General features: G+C 52.1%; 1 protein-coding gene across 8 annotated transcripts in view; it reads left to right on the top strand.

Moving 5' to 3' along the window:
- The first annotated feature begins 2,867 nt into the window (after nucleotides 1–2,867).
- The window catches only part of LOC131670199 (plasma membrane calcium-transporting ATPase 3), a 92,910-nt gene continuing 71,533 nt past the window's right edge, over nucleotides 2,868–24,244 (top strand). For 4 of the 8 annotated variants that reach the window (XR_009302427.1, XR_009302429.1, XM_058945602.1 and 1 more), the window contains exon 1: nucleotides 2,870–3,317. The gene's annotated coding sequence lies outside the window, so the exon portion shown is untranslated. Of the gene's footprint in view, nucleotides 3,318–24,244 lie in introns of all 8 variants that reach the window. The other 4 variants (XM_058945599.1, XM_058945600.1, XR_009302428.1 and 1 more) reach the window with 2 other exon arrangements.

The raw sequence follows: 24,244 nt of genomic DNA on the forward strand, positions 1-24,244 counted from the left end.
TACTCAATTTTGTTACCAACTGTCATGGAATCGTGAATATCAGAAAACCGTGAGTAGTAGAGACGAAACTGACAGAACATTCCAAAAGTAAAACAGCCTGGCTAATGTGCTTGGGTGTGGAAAAAGATAAGCAATTTTTTTTTTAAATCACAAAAAGCTGTAAAAGTAAATACATGGTAAACTTCTACAGCAAAGTCAAGTTATAGCAACAACAAAACTTTGGTCACCGATAAACAAAATTGAGGGCTCACCAGAACTTCGAAGAAAACACTCCAAATGTCGATCCGGGCGATCTTAAAATCCAGGATACCGTAAGAAAAATCAGTGAAGGCCGAAGATAAATATGTCTTCTCAAATTTTGTGAAATTGCAGAAAAGGTAGGATGGACGGATGGACGGATGGACGGAATATCATCAAGGCCGAGTACATTTTTGCCTTAAAAAAATTTCAAGATTAAATCATCTCCTAGCAGCGATCCCATATCAAACGAAATTACATGAAATTTACCGCCAACTACTTGTAAAACCCTGCGCGAATGCTTCAGTGACATTTTAAAATCAGAAACTTGTCCTATGGAGTGAGAGAGAATACATGATCCGTAAGCCAGGAAGCAATGATTTCGTTGAATTACTTTGGCTCTAAAGCTTCTAAAGCTAGCAGAGTACACAAGTAAATTACGCCTGGACTGGTCCTTGGAGAATAATTGCTCCATCCAGAGAAGTTAATTCGGCTTCAGAAAGGCTCGCTTCTGCCAAGATAGCGTGGCGGTGTTAGCTACCAATGTATGCTCAGCGTTCGTCGAAGACGAATACCTAGGAGTCCTCTTTGTCGACATTGTCGTACCTAACATCCGCCTCGGAGAATTTCATTTATCTTGGTGTTCCAAGCAAACTGGTTTGCTTTATCAAAAATTTTATATCATCCAGAAAAATCCAATTATTTAAAAATAGTCAGTCGGTCGGCGATGCGATCACAGCCAAAGGATTTACTCAAGGATTCTTACTCAGCCTTATCCTATATATATAATATATATGTTAGAAATCGAAAAAGAATATAGGTAGCCATTGCAAAAATCTCCAGTACGTAAATCACCGTAATATATAGTGCAAGAGAAGAAACAAGGCGGAGGTGACCAAAAAACTAGAACAGGTTCTGCTAAGTCCTTCATAAATTAGCTACGAAACAAAAGCTCGAATGCAGCTGTACACCAAACGAAATTAGTGGTTTTTTTCCAGGACTGCATTCAGGAGCGTATCAAAGCAAGAGATCTAAGTCTCTAAGCCACGAATTTGCCTTCACTTTATAATTATGATATAGGGATTAAGCCAGTTCATGGTCGACACGGAGATGGGCTTAAAAATCAACCGGAACGGGGATCATACTCTGAACAACGAGATGGTAGAGAAGTTTATCCGCGAAAGCTCGATGGTGGCAATGGGTCTGTATGAGTGATAATTCACCTGCTATAACATTGAACGGCAGAGATTTACGATGAATTTAATAACGAATCTATTCAATTTCACCTACCGTCTTTGACCTCCAGTTATGAATGCGAAGCTTATGCAATATGGAAAGCCCTATGTTTACAATAGAAACATTCATGAAAAATAGTGCCGTTAGCTTAGACACGATGAATACAACTAACAAAATTTCTACGCCAAACGTATCAATCTTCTATGAGGAAATTATAAACGACTGCAAATCAAAACTGAACGTCGCGAAAATAAACAATACATCAGTTTCCTTAATGTGGATTCCCGATTACTCGGCCATCGCGAGCAAGATGAGGGCAGCCACAAATAGTATGTTGTTAAATAAAATAATATAAAATATTAAAAATGAGTATCACAGAAGCTGTCGGTCCCTTCCTCCTTAAACTCGAGTCACTTAAACTATTGGAACTATTGAAAACAGACCAAGATCACGCACGGCACTCGAATTTATCGAATAAGCCGACATCTAGCTAGCTTACGTAATATGCTTAGCAAAATGATAGAGAAACCATCGCGCAATGGCGATTGATCGCCAATGTCCTAAAGAATAACAATTAAGCTAGTTAATTTCGATACTTGCGCATACAACCGAACGCGCTCGCGGCAACATGTCCTCTGGGATTTAGCACAGTACGCGACCGCTAGATGCTCTCTATCGGACGCTCTAGCCGGTCTTGGCTGGAACATTAACTCACCGCCCTCCCCCATCCTTATTCCATCTTGTTACCCGAGACGCCCAAAAACTCTCAAAGCTCTAATAACATGCTACTTAAAAACAATAGCATATAACAGATGATGGAACTTCTTTTCCTCTACTCTCTCTCTCTCTCGCTCTCTCCGTTGGGTGGCGAAGACAGAATTTCAAACGGAATCAATGCAAGTTAACGAACATAAGTCAAGGCTGCTGTATCTACATTGAAGAGAGTCAAATCAAATATGCCCGCCAAAGCTTAACTCATGAAAGAGACCACCGTTGGTGCCATCTAGTGCGTAAGAGGTCTGGCTTCATATGTCAGTAAAAAAAAAGTAGCAGAACAGACATCGTCCGGTGGATTCGACCTAGGATGGTGTGGTAGGCTGGCGCAGGCGCTGGCATGTTCCTCTTATCGCCCACTCGTTCTAGGTAGACTCGGCTGGTTGGCACCAACACACGTTCGTACACCTACGTATACCTGGCACGGTGGCGGCGCACAGTAACCCGGTGCTGCTCTCTGCGTTGGATTTTGCACAAGCGGGCGGCGGAAGGAAGAGAGAGAGAGAGAGAGAGAGAGAGAGAGAGAGAGAGAGAGAGAGAGAGACAGACAGATAGCGAGTTGGCGGGGCCGTGACTGCGCGCAGCACAGCAGACGATCGCGCAAGCTAAGTAGCGGGGAGTGAGCAGCAGAGCCGAGCAGATCGCAGGCAGCAGCAGCAGCCGAATAAGCTGGCGAGCGCCGCTCTGATTTAGCAGACGAGATTAATAAGACAGAGAGAGCGAGTGAGCGAGAGAGAAAGAGAGACGCGTATGTATGTGTGAGAGAGAGAGAGAGAGAGAGAGAATGACGAGCTGAGGCTAGCTCCAAGTGTGTATAAGAAATAACAGCTGGCCAAAAGCTCTCGAGTGTGCAGTGGTGCAGATAGTGGCTCGCCAGTTCTCGTGACTCTACAACGACAGTCCCAGTGCAACAAAAAAGAGGAAAAGCAAGAAAAAAAATATATATATATATCACAGTGTGTTCAATAAAGTGCGTGAGTGTGTCTTTTTCGTTTCGGAGAACGACGGAAAGCTGGCAGGATTGTACCATCTGCGCGACAACTCCCGGCAAGGACGAGCTGCGTTCTACGGTGAGTCCATCATCATTATCGCATGACCAAATTAAGTAACCGAAGTTACGAACCGGAGAGGAAAAACAAAATTAGCACTCGCCTGGTGTTGCGCGATTGCGTGTGTTCGGTCGTGGATGAACAACCTAATTGTGCATCGCACACCGACCTAACCTCAACGTTGACCAGTGTACTTATGTACTCCGTAGGCGGCTTTTCCGATAGTTCCCAGGGAAGAAAAGAGCTTACGCGCAGGAACGAGCTACGCACGAGAAAATTTCGCCGGCGAACGGCGCGCGCGCGATAGCTTTAACTCGGCTCGCTCTCGCGCCCGGCGATCAATAGGCGAGCCACCAGTATACCGCGTGCGAGAGAGAGAGAAAGAGAGAGAGACAGCGAGCCGGGGCGAGCGAGAAGGAGAAGAGGGGCCTCCTAACTATACACACATGCATACACACACGGACCGGATCATAAAACATCCCTATGCTCGCGGTACGCAGGCATCGCGCATTAAACCATGTGCTATGTCGACAGACTCCTCTGTTTTCTATTGTCAATGCGATATCCAGGCTTCGCCACGATAATCTACGGGGCTTTTCGTTTGAGGTTAGGATATGGGTGGTGGTGCTTACGCTAGGAGATCAGCGCAAGCTTCGAGCTTCAGCGAGTCACGCCTTGTTTGGCTTAATCTAATTTAACGCGAGATAACACGAGACTCGTTTGTCTCGCTTCTACACGTTATTTCGCCAGGCGCACTTGCCGTCAGGATAACGCTGGCGTTTTCCGCGCCTCGCTGTCGTTTAACTCCACGGCGAATTGGACGCCGCGCGATTGATTCATCGGATAGCGACTCTCCTGCTCACGGAGAGTAGCGCGCGCACTTGTAGGTATGCAATAGTCGAGACGGCGACGTGGGAATGAAAAAGATATTGATTGATCAGCCGCGAGAGAGAGAGAGAGAGAGAGAGAGAGAGAGAGAGAGAGAGAGAGAGAGAGAGGCAAAGTGTGTCACAAACGCGTTGCCAGCGAAGGTTTTCTTGGTATGCGAGTATCGTATAAATGCATTAGCGTGCTCCGCGGAATTTCCTCGCGAGCGTGCGCCGAGATAGCAGGCAGCGAGGTCTATCCTTGCGACCGAATTTGTTTGATAGGATTGCCCCGCGCGCCCGCTTAAGACTTCAGTTGATTCGCTTACGTATTGCGGGCGTCGAGAGCGCCGCGATTCATTTTTACACTGTGTACCCGCGGCCGACGCGCGTTCCCGAAGCCGACGACTCGTCGCTGCCTCCGAATATTGATTGACTTTCAGGCGCGCCCGACAGCTTGATTAATGCCGATAAATCACGCTTCCGGCCGAGGGCTGCTGCTCGTGCACGTGTATGATTTTGTCGCCGCACGGCCTCCTCGTTTTCTCCCTACGGGCCGAGTGCTATGTCTGCGCGCGGGGATAGGCTGTAACGATGCCGCCGTGGCGGCTTCCTCCTCCTCCTCCTCCTCCTTCTCCTCCGCGAAGCTTTGATGAATCGCTGGGTTGGTCGCGTGTGTACTCTCGCGGCGGAATTTTCGCCTCCGTCGGCAGCCGGAATTGCCTTTTCGAGCTTCGCCTTCTCTCGCGCGCACATCTCGAGGGAACGAACCGTTGCTCCTTCTTTTCATTTGCTTTTTTTTTCTTTCGTCGTTTGGTACTTCTCTGTCGCGATCTGTGATTTTGGCCTCTTTCGCGGGACGACGCTCGCGTTGATTTGGACCAAGCTCCACTATCGAACGAGTGGTTCCGAGCCGCTGACCCATGCGAGCAGGAGCGCGCGAGGACTAGCGCAGCTCTTTCCGTTCAATTGCCGCCTCGACCGTTCGCACGCGGATAGTTTGACCGTTTTCACGTAGCCTAGCACTCGCTCGCGTTACGCCGTTTCGCAAGGCTTTTCCGCGCTCGTGTTCCGAGTATGTGGGTCGGAAAATAATGGTCAATGACGGATGCAGCCGTCGCGCTGGCTATTCCTTTCGGAGACTCCCTGCACGCGCTAATTAACGTTAGCTCGGAACAGCGCCGCGGATCAAATTCGAATCGCGTTCTTTCTTTCATGTTTCGTCTCGCGCGTGCTCCGCCACGAGAAGACAAGAAAGAAAAAAAAAAGAAAAAAGAGAGGAAAACGATGGAAACGCTGACGCGAGCCAGGAGAAAAGCTATTTACCGATATCCACGCGTGTTCACGGACATTTGCGAGCGAGAGAAATTCATTAGTCTGTATAGCCGGGGCGCTTCGTGCGTCAAGCCGAGAGAAATTGACACGCCAGTGAGAAAAAGGTCAATAAGCGTTCCGCCGACCGAGCCGTGGAGCAGCTCGAAAAGCCAATTTCACACGGGGCAGCCTTGGCTGTGCGAAATGAAATTACGCGCGTCGTTCGGCTCCGATTATCAGCGTCGCGGATTCATTTCGCGTGGCGAGCTCGAGCGCATTTAGATGGGCGACGCGACGCCCTTTGTCACAGAAAGCTGCCACTCGCTCGTCGCGAGCATCGAACGCGAAGAGAAAAATAGCTCGATACTGGGCGGCCGCGTTATCCGGCCGCGTGCGCGCGCGCGCCTTTTGCGAGCGAGAGAGAGAGAGAGAGAGAGAGAGAGAGATAAAACAACAAACAAACGAAAAAGCCGAACGTCGACGCGGGCGCCACGCTCTCGCCACTCGATCTCGCGCGAGAGAACAATCGATCCCTCGATCGATGAGTTTTCGGCCGGCGCGGAAAGACGACAGCAGGAAGGGTCGGACGAGCTTTTACCTGCGTCGTAATTAGTTAGCGCGCGGCGCGATAAACTAAGTGACAGCGCTATCCTCGCTCCCCGCGAACTAATCGCCTCGGCCTGATTCCGCTCGATAATGAAATGCCCCGTCGACGAGGCTTCTTATCTCGTGAAAAAATGAAGCGTTCCTCGCGAAACGAAGAGAAGATAGGCGAGGAAAGACGGAGGTGCGAGCGCGCCGCTCGCATTGCATAATGGCTCTTTTTTGCGCTCGCTAGCTATTTTTAACCGCGAAAAGTTAAGCTTGCAAATGAGAATGCCGTGACGGCGGCGGTAGCGGCGGCGGCAGCGGCGGCGTCGCGAGGTGGCTTGCGCAAATGCCTAAAAGAGTAAGCTCGCGAGCGATAAGTTGTAGCGATGTATAACCGAAGAGAGACCCCGAGCAGCTCGTACGGCTTCCCGATCGATCGATAATTAAGCGCAAAACTGTGCTTTCCTTACGTCGTTTCGAACAATGCCGCGCGCGCGTGTGCGCCGACACACGCCAGCAGACTCTATAACGCGGGCCCGTAGGCGCGCTGGGTAATGACATTATCGTTACGCACGGTTTTCTCATTAATGCTGTTAGCTGCAAGCTCAGAAGCGCCGGGAATCGCGAGTAGATGGTTTAGGCTGAACAAGCAAATAGTTTCGCGCGGCCGCCCAAACACTCGAGTCGCTTTGAGCTATGCGAGCGCTGTTTTCTTTTCATACAGCTCGCTTATATATAACTGCACACCCACACACACAGACACGTAGGACGCGATGCTGCATCGACTTTTATTATTACTTTGGCCGCCGAGACAGGCAGCGCTCAAAGTTTAATCGATAGCGCGGTCGGTCCAGCGATCAGTTGGCAGTGGCAGGAGCTCGCGCACCAGCCTTGCTCTCGCGTCGCCCGATCTCGGCGATAAGTGGCGGCGGGCGCGCCTCCTCGTCGACTTGCAGTTGCACTCGGAAAGGGAATCGCTTTGGCGAGCGAGCGGCGCGCGGCCAGCGCTGGCGCGCGCTTTGCAAGCTCATACGAAAATAGTTCACCGTGACCGTTCGCGTCGCCGGTCGATTTCACGAGGAATTATTAAGCAGCGGCTGCGCGGACGCTCGCAACTTCGACTCGAGCTTACATTATATACGCGTGTAACTTAAGATAGAGACCGACGCGCGCGCGGCTTTTCGCACTTCTACCTCGTTTTTTTCCCACTTTGCCATTTTTACTGGTACGGTTTCATTGCTCTTATGTTTTATACGCTTCGTGGTGCTTTTACGAGCGTTTTTCTTGTTTTTCTCTTTTGACTTGTTAGTTTTCGCGATGGCGCGCGCGCTTCCTCTTTTCCTCGCTACGCAACGACGGAAGGGTAACTTCGTTCGCCGTTGTCGATTTAACGTTGATTGCACGGCGGGGAGAAACGAGCTATACGAAAATAAGCATTGATGGGCTTGCTGAATCAACAAAGTTCGCGCGATCCGAAAATATAAAAGTGCCCGAGCGAGCGATATAATTATCAGCGAAATGCATAGCTCGCGAGCGAGAGAAAAGAAGGGTGCATCGGCGCGCGATGTTCCCTGGCAGTTCGAGCTCGCGTTTCGTCGAAGGTGAGAGACTGCGTAGCACAAGACGAGAGGCGCGTCGCCGTTGAAGGCGTGAGGAGGGGGAAGGATTTAGTGCAGATATTCTTGGCCGCGCCGAGTAGCTTCATGTAGGACACGCGCTCGGCTTCTCTCTCCGCGCGCGCTCGCACCATAGCCCCGCTGCTGATGCGCGCACCGCTCTAAGACGACGCGCGTTGTCCCGCGTACGCTGGAAATTGGAGACAGAGAGGAATCGAACCCGGCGCCGATCGCCGGCACGGACCTCTTCTAATTGCACACCGAGAGCCCGACGATGCCCCGCGTGGACGAGATCGCGCGCATGCGTGGGCGCCCGCGGGGGCGGAGAATCCGCGATCCTCCCGCGTCACTTTTATTGGATAACAATGTCGAGGCGCGCTTCCGCGACATGCATTATCAGCGAGTTCGCACGACAGCTCGGCTGCGTTCGTTAGCGTCGAGCTTTTTGGGTTGGCCGATTGATCGTCAAGGAGAGAGTCGCGCGCGTGGCATTGATTTACGAAGGAAAACTCGTGATCGCATGACTCGAGGACCTCGAGGTAAATCTCTGTGCTGGCTACCTATGCCTCTCTCGTCGGACGCCACGACGACATTTTCATCGAGAGAGGGAGGGGGAGAGAGAGAGAGAGAGAGAGAGAGAGAGAGAGAGAGAGAGAGAGAGAGAGAGAGAGAGAGCTGTCGCCTGACGAGGTGCTCGCGCTCCCTCGGTCTCGGGCCGCTTGACGAGAGCGATGCTATCGCTCGGAACTGCTCGGCCGAGGCGTCGCCCGAATACTCGGCTACACCCCACGGCTCGCGGCGACCAGCATTGTACTACAAGGGAGTCGCCTCGCGAAGAGAACACATCGCTCCCCGTTGTCGCGCAGCTCGCTCGCTTTGACACTGATAGCCGGACACGAGCTGCACGCGTACTCGAACCCAGTACTCGCCAGCTTGGGAAGAATAATAAATAACGATTGACAGGCCGCGCGCTGCGGGCACGTAGGTCGATCCACTCCTTTCATTTGGATGGATAGCTGGAAATTCATGCAAATTTGCCATTCGTGTACGCAATCGAAGTGGCTATAAGACGCTAACGCAATCCGCTCAATACTTGATCCTCGCGACAAAAGAAAAGGGAGAACGCAGCTTTGCAGAGTTCGCGCTGTAACGAGAAACGGAATGACCGAACCTTGTCTATAAGCGAATTCGCAAACTTTCGCGCGCTAACCTATAAACTTTGACCTTTACACGAATGTGCATATAACCTATAAATTTATCGGTTATACGAGAGAGGCAGCAGCAGAGTACATATAGTCGGCTCGGCGCTTTTCCCTTCTCACTTGGCCGACTGAAATTTTTATCGGAAAATTCCTGCCCTCCGAGTGCGGAATACGTCAGCCGCACGTGCATCTAGATGCGCGCGCACATTCGTCGTAGCGAAAATTTCGCTGAACCGAAGATAGTTGATCCGATGGAAGCGTTTGATTGCCGAAAGGAAAGAGGGGGAAGTACACACCTTTGCGCAGATCGAGCGCGCAAAGTCTCTCTTTCACGGCTGAATAAATTTGGCGCGGCAATATATAGTGTTAGAGGAGAGAAAAAGGTAGTATAATTCAGCGAATAAAGGGGAGGGAAACGACGAGAGAGCGAGCTAGAGGAGTTACGACCGAAAAAGTTGCTCGTTGAAGTAAAAGAAGTTGAAAAACAAGAGTGGGCGCAGTCGGCTCCATCCGAGCCACGAGAGGGTAAGCGCGAGTCTATCGATCGTCGCGCTCTCTCGAATCGGCTCTTTCTTTTTCACGCGCAGCCGATAATGCGTACGCGCGCCACGCGACCAGCCAGGTAATTGATTGAGCTCTCGCGAGTTCCTGTTTCGTTCGCCTTAGTCCAAAAAAGGTCGCCCGGTCTCAGAGGAATTCCGCTCGGCCTCGGCCAGGTCGATGGCGAACGGTCGGATGGCGAGGTGGGACCAACGATTCGCGAAGACGATATCGACCGCTCGCCCTCTCCCGCGCGTCGCCGAGCGAGTCGTAAGAAACGAGAGCGCGCGGCGGCGGCTTATCGCGGGCTACATCGTATACACGGCGCGTTCGTACGCTCACACGTCGAGACGTCGCCGCAACCTTTCCGCGCGCGCGCGTGATTATTATCCGCCAACGTGCGTCGCGTGCATTCGATCGATCGATCAGTCAATCAAACTTTGATGTAGCGCTTCGATATTCATAGTTTCGCACGCAGCGCGCGCACACCCGATAAAGACTCGATAACGTCTCTCCCCATCTATTTCACCGCCTGTCCGGATTATCTCAACTGTTTGCCAAGTACGCCACGACCACCAATGAAATTTCTAATTGGTTTTTTTTTCGCCTCGTAGGTCGCATTGCGACTTTATCGAGCGAAGCTCGCGAATGGGCTTTTAATTAGTTAAATTGTGCTAATGAATTGGCGCGCGTGCGCGCGTGTATCGAAATAAATCACGATCGATCAAATTAGCGAGCTCGACCGTGACGATTGACGACTACCGTTTATTGTGCAGCTGCAGAATAACTGATATTCCACCCCCATATGCGTTACCAATGATACGCGCCAATTTTACTGCTTTTTTTTTCCCTCTCCAGTTATCGTCCATATGTGCTTCGAACGATAAGTTTTAAAGTGAATCGAAAGTTCGATTGAATGGGGTTTTCGCGAAAAAAGCTTGATTTTCGGTAATTTTGCATGTAGATTGCGATCTTCACTGTTCTCAGCGTTCTTTTTTCTTCCTGAATAGAAAATAAAGGAAAAGTGCTCTGTCGAGTATCCCCGCGAGTCGCGAAATAGTCGCGAAATAGTCGCGAAATAGTCGCGAAATAGTCGCTACGGAAGGGGAATCGAAAATTCGCACGTTTCACGTGCGGGCAGGAAAAGGCATCTGCCGAATTCGGCTATAGAAAGAAGAGCTTTTCAAAGAGAGGCGCTCCCCCGATTCGATAGAAACGCCATATAATAGAGAATCGTGATCGCGCAGAAAGCTGCCTTTACAATGAAAATCGTGCCGACGAAAACTTTTGAATTAATTGAATTCTCGTCTACATGTGACGGCGCGGAGATCGATGGGCGCGCGGAAGCGATGGCTCGGCTGAAAATGCGGCGTACGTAGAAGCCCGTAAAAACGTCATTAAGAGCATCGTTTAACCTCTCTCGCGCAACGAGATAGGCTCGTCCCGTCTTTCTTCTCCTTTATTTCTTTTTTCGCCGATATAAATCCTGGCCGGTCTCGGCGCGGCGCTTAGCATTTTAATTAAGAGCCCGGCTCTCGCGGCCGAGCCAAGTGCGCGCACGCACGCGCGCGAGTAATTTCGCTCTCGAGATTGTCGTAGCGCGCAATGCCGGCCTGCGCGCGTCGATTTTTCAACGCCTAAAAATACGCGCGATCGTCGATCATGAAAGGCAGCTGCAACACGTCCGCAAATGAATAATGCCACGTTCGTAAAATGTATTCTCGGCGCGCGCGATTCCGTCGTGCGGGGCACAATATAAAACGCCCGTTAACGCCTTCGCGCGCGCGTGGTCCTATAATTAACAATAGTGCGCGCGATAACTCTCGCCAAACGTATTTGCGATCGGTCAACTAAATATAACCGTAATCGAGTTCTCTCTCTTCTTTTTCTCTTTTTTTTGCAAACGCCGTACGTGGATTTATCGCGAGTTATGAACGGCAACGAGCGCCGAGTGCCTATAGTTGATTATATGACGATCTCACTCTCGCGCGGAGAGTGCCTATGGACGTGTCAAGTAGTTATTGACGTCAAGCGGCCAACGAGAGATCGCGGTTAAATCGGCAACGATGATCATCGGAAAGATCGGCTTTGGCAATCGAGCCACTTTATACTTTTCGAGTCCGATGATTTTTTTTTCTCGCTGCGTCAATGACAAGTGCTCCTTTTTATACATGCGTCATCGTGTCGATGAATCACGCCTCATCGGCAATGTATCGCGTTAGTCGCGAAGAGACATACCCGATAAATATTTATGCGACGAATTATCGCGAGCGACCGGCTGAACTTCGAGGCTCTTGCATCCTATTGATTTCGCGCATGCCAGACTTTTCTTCTCGTTATTTGGGTGCACGATAGATACAGCTTTATCATTTTTTTTGGGTGGATGGGGCGCCTTCGAAAATTCGATTATTCTTTTCGGATTTACTCTTAGCTTTATTTCCTTGATTTGAGATGCTTCAGTTTCGCGATCGTTTGTAATGAACTGCTCGTTTGATATTCTACCCGCAATCATTGCGTTATAAATAGCGATGAGTACGTATAATACTGTTGAAGGCAGTCTGATTCGAAGGATAAACTATTTCGTTCGTATTACAATGTCAGTGGAATTTCGTCGATATTTTATCTCGAAAAATAAATAAGCAAACTTTTTTAACACCTGCCGATGAAATTTTCTCATTATAAGGACAAGGTTGACAATCTCAGTGTAACAGTTAAAAGTCGAACAAACTGTAAGTACTGAAACTACGACTACACGAGTCCTATTATTCTGCGTGCCAGATACAAATGTCTAGCAATATTAATATCCAAGCTCGTTTCAATTACGCTCTCTGAAGAAATAACAATGGAATCCAGTGAAAGGTCATTCGTGAAAATTGAAACGACATCAAAGCAAAATCCAACGGCCGACCGATCAAATTTTAACGATGGGTTTAACGAGATTTACAGGCGTTACATACCGAAAATAATACATTTACGAGCGACAAAACCATACCGAGGGATTAAAAAGAAATAGCGAAAAATAAGAATCAAGTGCATCTCTGCTGAGCTTATACAGAAGAAGAAGAAGCCACGCGGCAACAACGATAACGACGATAACGGTATCCAGTATGTCAAAAGCGCAAGAGATCTTCACGTGCGTATCGTCGGTACGAGGCATTTGTACACTGACGTCATAGATATCCTGACAACGAGCCAGTCGAGGTATTTATAATTGTGTCGCGCGAAAACGATTCCCACTTAATTTGGGAGGAGTATTTTTTGTTATTTCGTTTCGTCGTTTTCCTTTCTCTTTCTCGGATGACGCGCGCGCAGCCTTGGCTATCTTGGCGTGAGAAGAGCTCGGTCTCCGATTTATTGCTGTACATATCAGAGCGTCTAGCCTCTCGCGGTCGCGTTGCCTCGCTGCGCTGCACGCCGCGACCGTCATTCCTTGGCGCGTGCGATCGTCGCAGCAGCGACCGACGAAAATTGACGTCGTCTCGGCGGGTTCGCGATCCCCCTCGCCGCTTGAATTTTACGCGCGGCCGCTGCGAGGCCACATCTAAACGTCCCCGCGCCGCGTTCGCAATTGCTCGCTGCCCCCCCCCCCCCCCCCTTGAATACCGAATAACGTGCGTCCGGGCTTTTTATTCTGGTCGGTGGGAAAGCGCGGGTGTCATCTTTCCGCGACAGGTGCACGCAGGTGCGCAAGCTGCGAGCGAACGCTCGTCGATCGATCTGGCTGCGCGGTGAACGGCGACTTGCGCTGGCTGGAGGGCAGAGTAGGAGCGTCCCACCGAAACGCAGTCGACAGATGCGAGCTCTACACTTCTCGAGGTGGCGCGCGAGCGCTTTTACAGCGGCATACGGAGACGAGGGCACGGCGGGCAAACCAAGAGCCAGCCAGCCATCCACACGCTCGAGGCACGGCAGTGGCACAGAGCGGCGGATTCCTGAGAGTCGTCGTCGTCGCCGCCGCCGCCGCCGCCGCCGCCGCCGCTGCTGCGCGCGCCGAATGACGTCAGCGAGCTCGCAAGGCGAAGCGGCTTCGAGCACACGCGGCTCGGTTACGTCACGGGCCAAAGTCGCTCGATTTAATAAATAACGCCGGAGGGCGACTCCCTCGCACACGCACGCGCATGTGTGCCCTCCTCTCCTCTTGTGCTTGGAAAATTTATTAACCAAACAGCGTCTGGCCGACGTCGTCCAGCCTTGCCTTTTGTTGCTGACGATGAGAGACAACGATACGGGCCCGATTCCTTGGCGACGCGATCGGACGATAGCCGCGCGCGTACTCACGGCCTCGTGGAGGATTTAGGCATAGCATGTCATTTCGCGAGTACAGACGAATTCTTCGTTTAATCGTTCATTTCTGTCGAATATTACGCGAGAGCTGCTTATGCTAATGCCTCTCTGTCGCGAATTTACACGGAGAACCGAAGATACCTCCTTCTTCTCTCGACGCGCACTAACGGATACAAGTCGATCGATCGTCTCGTCGGGCAAGGAGATAAAGTGGCGCTCGATTTGAGAGATCGCTCGCTCTTCTTTTGTACGTGTTGAGAGCCGCATATACATCATCGACTCGCTCGTCCCTCCTCCTGCTCCTTCTTCTTTTTTGTCTTTCTTACGCTCCTTTCGTATGCCGCGCGAGGAATCTGGCAAGGAAATCCATTAAGACCCATTAGAACTGATTCGAACTGTCCTCTCCCGCGCGGATATAGTGTCATTTTTAAACGCGAGCAATTCCTTCCGCCTTCTTATCATTATCGACATTCTGTCTCTCTCTTTCTCTCTCACTTTTTTCGTCTTAATTGACCGCCGCTTCGTTCGTACTTTATCTTTCTTTCCGTATTGATAGCACTGACAGAAGCTACTTTTTTTTGAATCTTTTTGTTCCCGAGTTAAGTAAGAATCGTCTCGCCAGAGTTGCGAGTTTGGACAAGAACGAGGAAACCCCTGGTTTTCGCGAGCGCGTGAAAAAAAAAATCATAATAATAAAACAAAGCCACTTTTCTAATCTCTTGAACGGCGCTGTAAAAGTTTTCGAGTGCTCTCGGTTTTCTAGTACTCCGCGCAATTAGCAAGTACGCAAATTGAGCTTTCCCATTGGATACTTGCGTTTGTTCGCGTCCGCGCATACGTAGTCAAAGTCGAGTCGATTCGCTCGCGCGCGCGCCAGAGAGAAACGAAGCTGCGGCATGACCTACATCGCCTCGGCTGAAGATTTCATCGATCGCTAAGCTTTGCTCGCCCGCCTCGCTCTTGATTCTTGACATTCGACGCCATTAGATCGGCCCGGAATTTCGAGAGTTAATTGGCCGAAGTGCGAGCGCTATTTTCTTATAATAACTTGCTCCTTCCCCGCGCCACGCTTTTGTTATCGTTTATCTCTTCACCTTCGCGGCGGTGACTAGCCGAGGCTCTCTTTCTTTCCTTTTGCGTTTGACTTGCCCCGAGCTCGACCGAATGTTCGATGTCTCTGTAATTAGGGTCAAACGCCCGTGCGCCCGATACGTCGAGTAGCGCTTCGGCCGCCAAGAGGCCAGGCGAAGGAAATAACGCGCGAATGATCGCAAATTGGCGCAACCGCGTTCGGCCGTTAAAATGCCGAGAGAGGAAGAGAGAGAGAGAGAGAGAGAGAAGCAGAAGCCGGAATTTTTCTATTGGCTCGAGCGTAATGAGCGACTCCTCGGCTTGCACCCGCCACCCCCTCTCCAGGAGCGCTTGGCGGACTCGCGAACTGCGCCAATCGAGAGAAATTGACGGGTTCGCCGGCGAGGCGCGCGTAGCTCGGCTCTCGTATCGTTACGGGTGCGTTCCGGCGACTGCCGCGCCCTAGTCGCGCGCCGCGCCACCGGCGGAAGCGCTCGCTCGATCCGGGCGCCTCGGGAGCGCGCGGAACACGGCCGTTGCGAAAATCAACTCGCGGTCGCCTATCACCGGCAAATGGACGCGCGCGCCGCGCTAGAGGCGTCCCACGCGCCAAAGTGCACGTACCCGCAGCCACTCCCGTGTGCACGTACACGCATACGCGAGACAAGCCCGGCGCGCGCGTAGGCGACGCGACATTACGGTGAATTCGCGGAAACGGCGTGCCAAATGGCGCTTAATAAGGATTACGCGTGTGTGCGCGCGCCGCGGCAATTGGCTGATCGGCGCCGCTCCTCGCCACTCGCATCCTGCGTTATTCGGCGTTCCACTCGTTAGCGCTGCCTGTAAGCGCGCGCCCGCGAGGGCATTCCTCCGTGCGATTGGCGACAGCCGAGTGGAAGAGGAGCGCTCGTCCGCACGAGCGACGCGAGCACGACCCAGCGATCGATCGAGCGATTCCTTGGATTCCGCGGCTCGGATGGGCCTGTGGCGGGCGCAGGAACGGAAGCCAGGCCGGAGCTCGCGGGAACGATTGGCTTTAAGCTCGGCGCGCAAAGTTTACCGAAGTTGAGCGTATTCGCGAGTATAGCGCTCCAACAATAAACAAGACGGCTAGTCAATGATCTCTCGTTCTGCTGATTCGCGATTAACTAGCTTCTCGTGAATGCGACGCCCGAGGAAAGCACGCGCGGCGTGTCAATAATCGCGGCTGAGCGCGTGCCGGCTGATCGCGCAGGCCAGGGTCCTGTGTAATGGGCTTTGCGCGCGGATCAGGCAGGAACGGAGAGCGAGAAAAAACCAAGTATAGCGTAACAGAGTTTTTATTGGCAGAACTTTCGACAAGTATAGGGCCACGACGCCAATACAGCAGCGCCACTTAATAACGCGAAGAAACAAATCATAATGGCAGATAAAACTTGGAAAATATGAGTACATAAAAAAGCAGAAGTTCAATCTAGCTAGAACACCCCGTGCAAGCGTTAGGGATTATTTAGTCACATAGAAGGTCACTGTACAAATATATCAGTTGACTATATCAACAAACAAGTGCTTTCGTTGAGGGATTGTCTTACGGCATTAGGTGTTAATTGTAATAACAAATGAAAGTTACAATGTATGAGTAGAAATAAAAGCAAAACTTAAATTTGGTTAGAGCATTACGTACGCGCGTCAGAGATGATTTAGTCATATAGAAGGAGGCGGCTATACAAACATGGAGGAAAAACGAAAGAAATTGTTTCCGCCTGGCGCCCCCTGTCGCGTCCTTGTTCGCGATTTCCGCGTTCTCTCCTGTGCCGAGCCGCGCGGATAGAGCCTCAGTTCAAGAGAGTAGGGGGGGGGGGGGCGATTTATACCGGCGCCTCAGGATTAAGCTATGGCGCTCTTCTCTCTCCTCCCTTTCTAATACCGACTTGAGTGCTCTCCGGCGCAGGATAGATGTGGCAGGCTGCGAATCGTAAATTGTGTACGCGCCTCGCGCCTTCGCGGCCTGTACGTAATAGCGCGCTTTGCGATCGCTCACGCTCGCCGTGACGCCGCTTCGTCGTACACTCATCTCGCGTTTCCTTCCGCGGATCATCGCGCCGAGATCGTTGCTCTTGGCCGATCGCAATTTGGTTAAAAGGCGTCCTCAGGACAACGACCAAGGAGAGGCGACTATTCCGGAAGCGTCGCTTCAAAAGGCCCCCCACTCAACTCGTTCCCTCGCTCTTTTCGTCTTTTATCTTCTCCACTTTTGCTTTTATTTATCTTTGAAGCGTCTGCACGCGGAACACTCGCTCGCGCGCCTGTGCTTTCAGATGCGTACGCGCAATCGACATTGATGGAAGAACGAGCTCAAATTACTCGCCGCGCAAAAGCTTCCATCCACTTTTTCATCCACACTCCGCGACTCCGACTTATCTCTTCCTCGCCTGCCTCTTTTTTCCTTTTTATTTTCTCTTTTGTATCTGTTCCACGGTAGGAATTATCTCCAAGTTGAACAAATCTCTGGCTGGCCATGCGCGCGTATTTCGCGACGGAGAAACAGCGGAACAAGAAATTCATGCATGGCTATTTCCAATTTTTGCCCGACGAACGCTCGCGCGAAAAATAAAAAGCTCGTTCGCGTTCGCGAAAGCTGCGCGCTACTATGGTCGTTTCAAAGATTCACGCCCGCTGTACGTTGCGACCGATACGCGTGGGTTCCTTCCCGCTGTGTGCGAAGCCCAACAAAAAACACGACATTTTTACGGGGACGAAGGTTGCGAAAGCAGCCGCGAGAAGTGACAACGTTCCGCGCAATAAAAATACCGTCTGCTCTCTGCAATTCAGTTTTTAATGGTCGAAGGGAAATCGCCTCACCTTGCCGTGACAATTAATTGGTCGTATTCCGAACAACAGCGTAAAAGCGAAATCGAACGTTTTACCTGCGCAATAAATATTAGAAAATCGCGTTTTACGGCAGCGCGTCGCACGACCAGAGAGAGAGAGAGAGAGGGCAAAAAAGCGCCTCGCGTTAACGAGGCCAGATAACTGTATTTTAAGCCTCGGCTCGTTGGACGTCAGTCTCGTCATCTCGAAAAAGTGTCTCGCGCGCTAATGACACACAGCCTTATCTGCGCCTGCCTATTCAATTGACGAATTGACGCGCGAGCGCACACCGCGAAGGAGGAAGTCGATCTCCAGGCAGTGCGCGAGGCGCTCGTATCCAGTGCTCGTCTTGTTCTCGCTGTCGCCGCAAGTGCAGCACGGTCACCGTGAGCCACTGTCATCCACAAGTAAGTGCGCGACGATTTTTATTTGGGGCGTCCCTTTACCTTTGCTCGTCCATCCCGCGAGCCCCTTTGATATCGGCGCGTGCGCGTGTACTTTCGATTTCGCTCGCTCCGAGTAATCGATGATAACAATTGACGTTCGACGGTGTCGCGCCGCCCTGCATTTCGGGCGTCGGAGCGCGCGAGCTCTCTCTCTCTCTCTCTCGCTTTCCCTCTGTCTCTCGTTCTTGAATTTTGATCTCGACGCCAGCGAGCTCTACTCATTCCTGCACGCGCGTCAAATGTGGACGGTGCGGGCAATCGATCGCCGCTGGCGGACGCACGCGCCTGCACGCCCACGCCCACGCCGTGCGCAATAAGGGCGGGAAAACAATGAGGATGAGTGGCGACGGGGTGAGCGGCAGGGGGTGCGGGAGGGGGACGAGCTAAAGCCGCGGTGCAATCGCAATTAAAAAGCATCTGGCATGCGAAAAACGGCAAAAATAGCCGATCGATCGCCGGGGCGAGACGCGAAGAGTCTCCGCTCTCTCGCCGCGCCTTCGACACGGATCTTTTGCAGGGCAGCGCGTCATCGTTCGTTTTTAAAAAGCTCGCGGGAGCGAGCGAGATGAAAGGCAAACTCGCGCGGCGCGGCCGGCCAGCGAGCTTAATTTTAGCCGAGGCAGAGCGCGGGAACGTCTAGCCCGAGGTCAAGCTAAAAGTTTTATTTGGGCAGGACCGATGGCTCATCGTCTACTACTGCCGCCGCCGCCGCCACCGCCGCCGCCACCGCCGCCGCCGCCACCGCTGCTGGATAACGTCTCGTGTACACCGATGCGTGTGCTCGACGTGCGCGCGCTCATTTTTTCTCTCTCGGTTTTTCGCTTCTCTTGATTTATCGATTGGCCCATGGGTTTGTTTTCTCGCCAGACGGACGGCAAAACTTACTAGAGGGAAAACAAGTGTGCCTACGCCGCGCGCGATCTTTGAATCCTCCGCGAGCTTCCCGCTTTTACAAATCAGCGCCGGGCGCTTAAATTCTGTACTTATTTGTTACGTTCTCGGAAATTAAATCGCGCGCGATGATTGCAATCTCCGTTTCGAGATCGATTGTATCAGCTTTTCGCTGACGTCCGCACTTGTATCGCAGAAATCAATTGATCGCATCTGGGCCTGGAGATACGAACGGAATACCAACAATGAAAGGCGAGAAAAATTAAATGTCTGTACGCCAAAAGTAGGCGCCCGCGCGCGGGAGGCTCGTTGCGAGCGCAAGCCTCAGCGAAACCGAGAATTGATGGTTGTTTAGAAGACCAACAGCAGTTGAAACACCGCGGCGCCGCAAACGAAACAATCGGCTCTGTTATTTCGGACAGCAACGAGTTTTCTCTCCTCGAGGGAAGGTTGCTTTGGTTGCGGCCGCAATAGACTCGAGCGAGCGCCACGCTCGTCCCTCCATGACGTCTACGCTCGTTGACAGCTCGCGAGAGACATCGCGATCATATCTCCGCGGAGAGATATTCTTTTTCGCGCTTAATATCCTGCTCGGTTAGGCAACAAACGCGCGTTGCTACGACCTCGCTTTCCCATTTGTTCTCTCTCTCTCTCTCTCTCTCTCTCTCCCAACGTATTTTTAGCGTAAACTCTCGACGTCGCAACATTTTTCTTTTTTCAACACTCGCCGACTTGCCGCGAGCGAGCACCGCGTCGTTAAAAATCATCGCTCGAGAGAGAGAGAGAGAGAGAATTTCCGTTGGTTAAAATCCGACCAATCAGCCGTGAAAACGTTCCGCTGAAGCCATACACGCCGCTGAGAGAACGCTTTTGAAGGAAAAAAGTAGTCGTCTAATTATTTCCTCGAGTCCTGAGCAAAGAACAAAAAGAGAGAGAAAGAGAGGGAGCGAGCTCTTGCGCACACGCGCGTCTTAAAGCTGACTCCGCGCATAGAAGAGCTTTTTGCCCGGATAGAGCCGGCGGCTCGTCGACTAAGTAGGCCGAAGAAGGAGGGGAAAACAGGGCGAGCCGCGGACAGTGCGCCGCGTGCTTCCTCGTTCGCCGACCACCATTGCGAGCGGGCTCGCGAGCCCTCGACGCGCCACGTCGTCGAAGAAAAAAAGTTGGAGTTGGCAAACGTCATCGGAACGACCCTTCGTTCGCCGTCTCGCCCCCGCCGGGCCGACTGTGTCGTTTTAACGTCGAGCCACCACTTTAGTTCGACCAACGCCGGCCAATTAAAGTTTGACGCTCGTGTCGTGCCCCGGTCGCTCTGCTCGCCACCTCCCCGCGCTCCAGACTCTATCGAATTTTCATATTCTTCCGCGGATTCCACATCTGTACAGCGGCATCGTCTGCTGTCGATTGATTCTCGTGGCTCGGCCGCAGCTCCTTTTTCAGCACCCAATCGAAAACTGGCCTTCCCGCGCACCGATCGTACGTTAGGCTCCGCAGCGCCCGGCGTACACCTCGATTACAAGTCGCCGACATTAACATTCCAATTGGATTCCGGCTGTCCGGGAGCTCTCTCTCTTCGCTCGCGAGGGCGGATGCGGCGCACCGCGGCAATCGAACGCTGCAGCCTGCCGGCCTCGCGCGGGGAGAGCAGTATCGCAAGTAAATAGACACGCCCGAGGCTGCGTCGAGCCCCGATTCGACGAATTACATCGCTGCCGGCCGTGCGGATCTCGCTGCTCGCTGATCAATCTTTTCGCCGCGTGGCAGCTGTCGCGCGTCACTCGTCGGGCGATCGAACGCAAAGCAGCAACGAGCTGGGTTGCTGCAGCGCGCGTCGACGAGAAAAAGAGGAAGAGGCAAGAATTAGAACGACGAGAGAGAGCTCGCGCGCGTCAGCGGATTAGAATAGGACGGGGCTCGTGCGCGCACGTGCTGTGCGCTCTCGGGCAGAGCGACAGCGCAGAAGGCGCAAATCGAGCGTGAAATTGGTGTTGCGCGGAGCGAAGGCTACGACGCCGAGGGATTTTGACGGCTAATGTCGCCAAGTCGACGGGATTTTTATATAGCCGTCGCGCGGGCGGCTCTCGGTGCGCCTCGAGTCGTCGGGACGAGTCCGTGCCACAATGCGTTCGCCGACGGAAATATAAGCAGCGCGCTGCGCCGCCGCGGGGCGTCGCGTGGGCGAATCCCTTCTCTGTCTCTGTCTCGCGTCGCTGTGGGTTCGCGTGCCCATTCGTCGTCATAGTCGTGCCTCGCGGACGTCCTTTGCCAAGATTGCGCCTTCGACGGAGACGCCGGCGTGGCCCACGGAGGATCGACGTTCAATTCGATCGCTCCTCTCGCGGCTTTGTCGACGTACGTGCGCTCGCGAAATTTGTCTTGGATCGATCCGCACGGAGCTTGATCTGCGATTGTATCTGCGCGATGCGGCAGCGTTCTCGTAATAACCGGATAAACTGGAATTATTCACAGTTAACCCAGATCCGCGCTCGGGAATGTAAGCTTTTGCGAGCGACTTAGCCAAAAACCGCATCGATACAGGCGCGAACCGCGCCCGGATACGTTCGTATACGAGACTTTTCGTAGCTTAGCGGCCTATGCGAAATCATGGGCGCGTAGCAAACGTTTCGACTGAGCAGCTGTAAACGGCATCAGGATTTCGAAATCGCTCGTCGAAACGCCCGCCCGGCCATTATTCCCGTCGGCTCGCCACTCTTCACCCTGTATGTTTGTTCGATATTATGTTTCGAGAAAGATTCGTGGAGTGAGTTAATTCCAATGTTTACGGCGCTGCCTCGCTCGGGTTGGGTTTTAGTTCGGGCGAGTTCATTGATTTGTAAATTTGGACAATTTGTTTTTTTTTTCACCAACTACGTAAGCTTGCTATCGCCGCTCGACGATGGAAAAAGATCGATCCCAATGGCCATTCTCAACGTTGCACGTATGTCAAACGCGGTGAACGCGCAACGAAATCCAGATGCAAAATTCCCGCGAATGACCAGCAGTTGAAGAGCCACGTTTTTCGGGTAATCTTCGGAATCGGAATCGGAATCGGAATGCCTTCCCTCGAGACGGCTACAATTAGACCTAATGCCATTTCCGTTGAGTCAGCCAGCCGTACGAGCGCGACAGCGAGCAAATTGCCGGAATGCTGGAGCGTCGTCGGAGCGAGCTAGCGACCGGCCACGAAGCCGCGTCCGCGAATAGCCGACAAGTTCTGCTGTGATCTCGATAAGCGAGCGGAAGGTTCGGGGCCAAGTCTCGTATCGCCGTCGCCGCGCGGCGATAGCCCGGGGAGGCGCGAGCACCCGAAGCTTCTCGAATTGCCGAGCGAACGCGGCGCGGCGGAAGACCTGTCTATCCCGCGGCCGAGGGAGCGAAGGACAAAGACAAGCGAACGAGTCGAGCGTTCCGGCGCAAAGCGAATGGCCGCGGGGGGCAGCTGCGAGAGGCGTAATAGCCCGCGATGATTTACAGCCAGCCCCGTGAGCGTCGCGAGCTCCTCCGAGGGAGCATTCTTTCGTTCGATCGCGACCGCGAAAACCAGCTCTCTCCGAATCGCGAGTATCGTCGCCACCTTTTTTCTCGGTCGGCGACGACGAACGAATTGCGCCTCTATTGCCATGAAAGGACGCTCATAAAATTATCGCCGTGGCAGCGATGCTTTTTGAAAAATGGAGAAGGAAACGAGACGTGTAATTCGAAGACTCGCGCTAAGATTTCCGCGAAAATCGTTGCGACGAACGCAATGGAATAATTGACTCGAGTGCGCGCATACGCTTAATTGGATAATCGATCGGCGTGGCCCTCGCGCACGACTTCGGTGTTGGTTCCTCGCTCAAGTGCTATTAATTGTCAATTATCGTACCGTCGTCGCGCACGCACGTCTCGTTTTGTTTTTCCGAAGCGCTTCAATTGCCATGCATCTGACGTGGTCTCGGGTCCGATGCTCGACGTGCCCATAAGATCGTACGCTTCGCAGCCACTTGATCTGCAAATGACGGCAATAATTGCGCTGGAAATAAAAAGTGAGCGCGGCTCTGTGAAACGAAGGTCGCGATCGTCACTCCTTTTCATTCTCACTCTACGAAAAAGAGCTTAACGAATGGGCTTTAATAAAGGTTAAGCCAACCAGCGCGACAAGAGAAAACGCGCGCGCGCGCCCACACAAGTCGACCGTCTCGAAAGTAATTAACTGTAAATTAGCCAAATATCGGTTTTTTCATGATCGCTGCTAACGACTGTTCCAATCACCAATTACCGGCGGTCTCAAATTGAAAACTTTTTTCTCTCTCTTCTTTTCAATTAACCTTCATTCCCCATCGGAATATGCGTCTGCAATCGGACGCGCGCGGAGACTCTTGTACGATAGATATCGAAACCGCATAAACGTATCATCGCGCGCGCCTGACAACCAATTGACAGGGCATCTGATTTTAATGGAATCGACGGCGCGCATCGTCGGCAGCGACAAATACCGCGCGTGCAGCAACGCGAGCGCGCGTTCAACGAACAACACGAAGGCAGGGAATCTCGGGAGAGCTGATCCTGTCGGCGTCGCGACCTAACGCTCGGCCTGGCGCTTTTCGACACAGCGTCCCGCGAACCCCTCACTCGCCACCATGTCCACGCAGACACGATCGCTTCTTCGGCTTATCTCCTTTCCACAAAGTCGACGTCGAATATGTACACGACTAAAGTGGCCTCCTTGTCGTCAATTATCGTCGCGAATTGCTCGACCTAATTAGCGCGGCGACCAAGTAGAGTGTGCAACGATAGCAGCTCCAACCGAGGAATTTTCTTGAAAAACTCGACTTCAATTCAACTCGCGGAGAGTTCAAACGCGCCTCGAATCTCCCTCGCCCAAGCTCGATGCTAATTACATTGGTGCGGCATGTGTTTAAAAGATTGATTTCTTTCGACCGAAAACCTAAGGGACGACAATCCGAAGGGCTTTGGGCAACGTGAAGCCGATAAACCTTTGCGCAGTCTTCCGTTCGTCGAGCGAGAATTTATGTATAATGTACACGACGAGCGTAAAAGTCCCTTACAAAAATCTAAAGAGAGCTTAGCGACCTCAGGCGTGCGTCGGCAGCAAGGTCGCGAGACGTCTGCGGCCACCGCTCAAAGCAATTTCCGTGAAAATCGTTAAACGAGAAGCTTGTAAAACAACAACAGGAAAAAATAGAGGGAGGGAGAATAATGAAAATGTTTAGCCTTGGTCGCGCGCTCCGCGCCCAGACTTTTTGGCACGCGACAATTTTCACGCAGAACGACATG

Source organism: Phymastichus coffea, unplaced genomic scaffold (genome assembly GCF_024137745.1).
Source record: "Phymastichus coffea isolate CEN01 unplaced genomic scaffold, Cenicafe_Pcof_1.1 PCOF00104, whole genome shotgun sequence".
NCBI lineage: Eukaryota > Metazoa > Arthropoda > Insecta > Hymenoptera > Eulophidae > Phymastichus > Phymastichus coffea.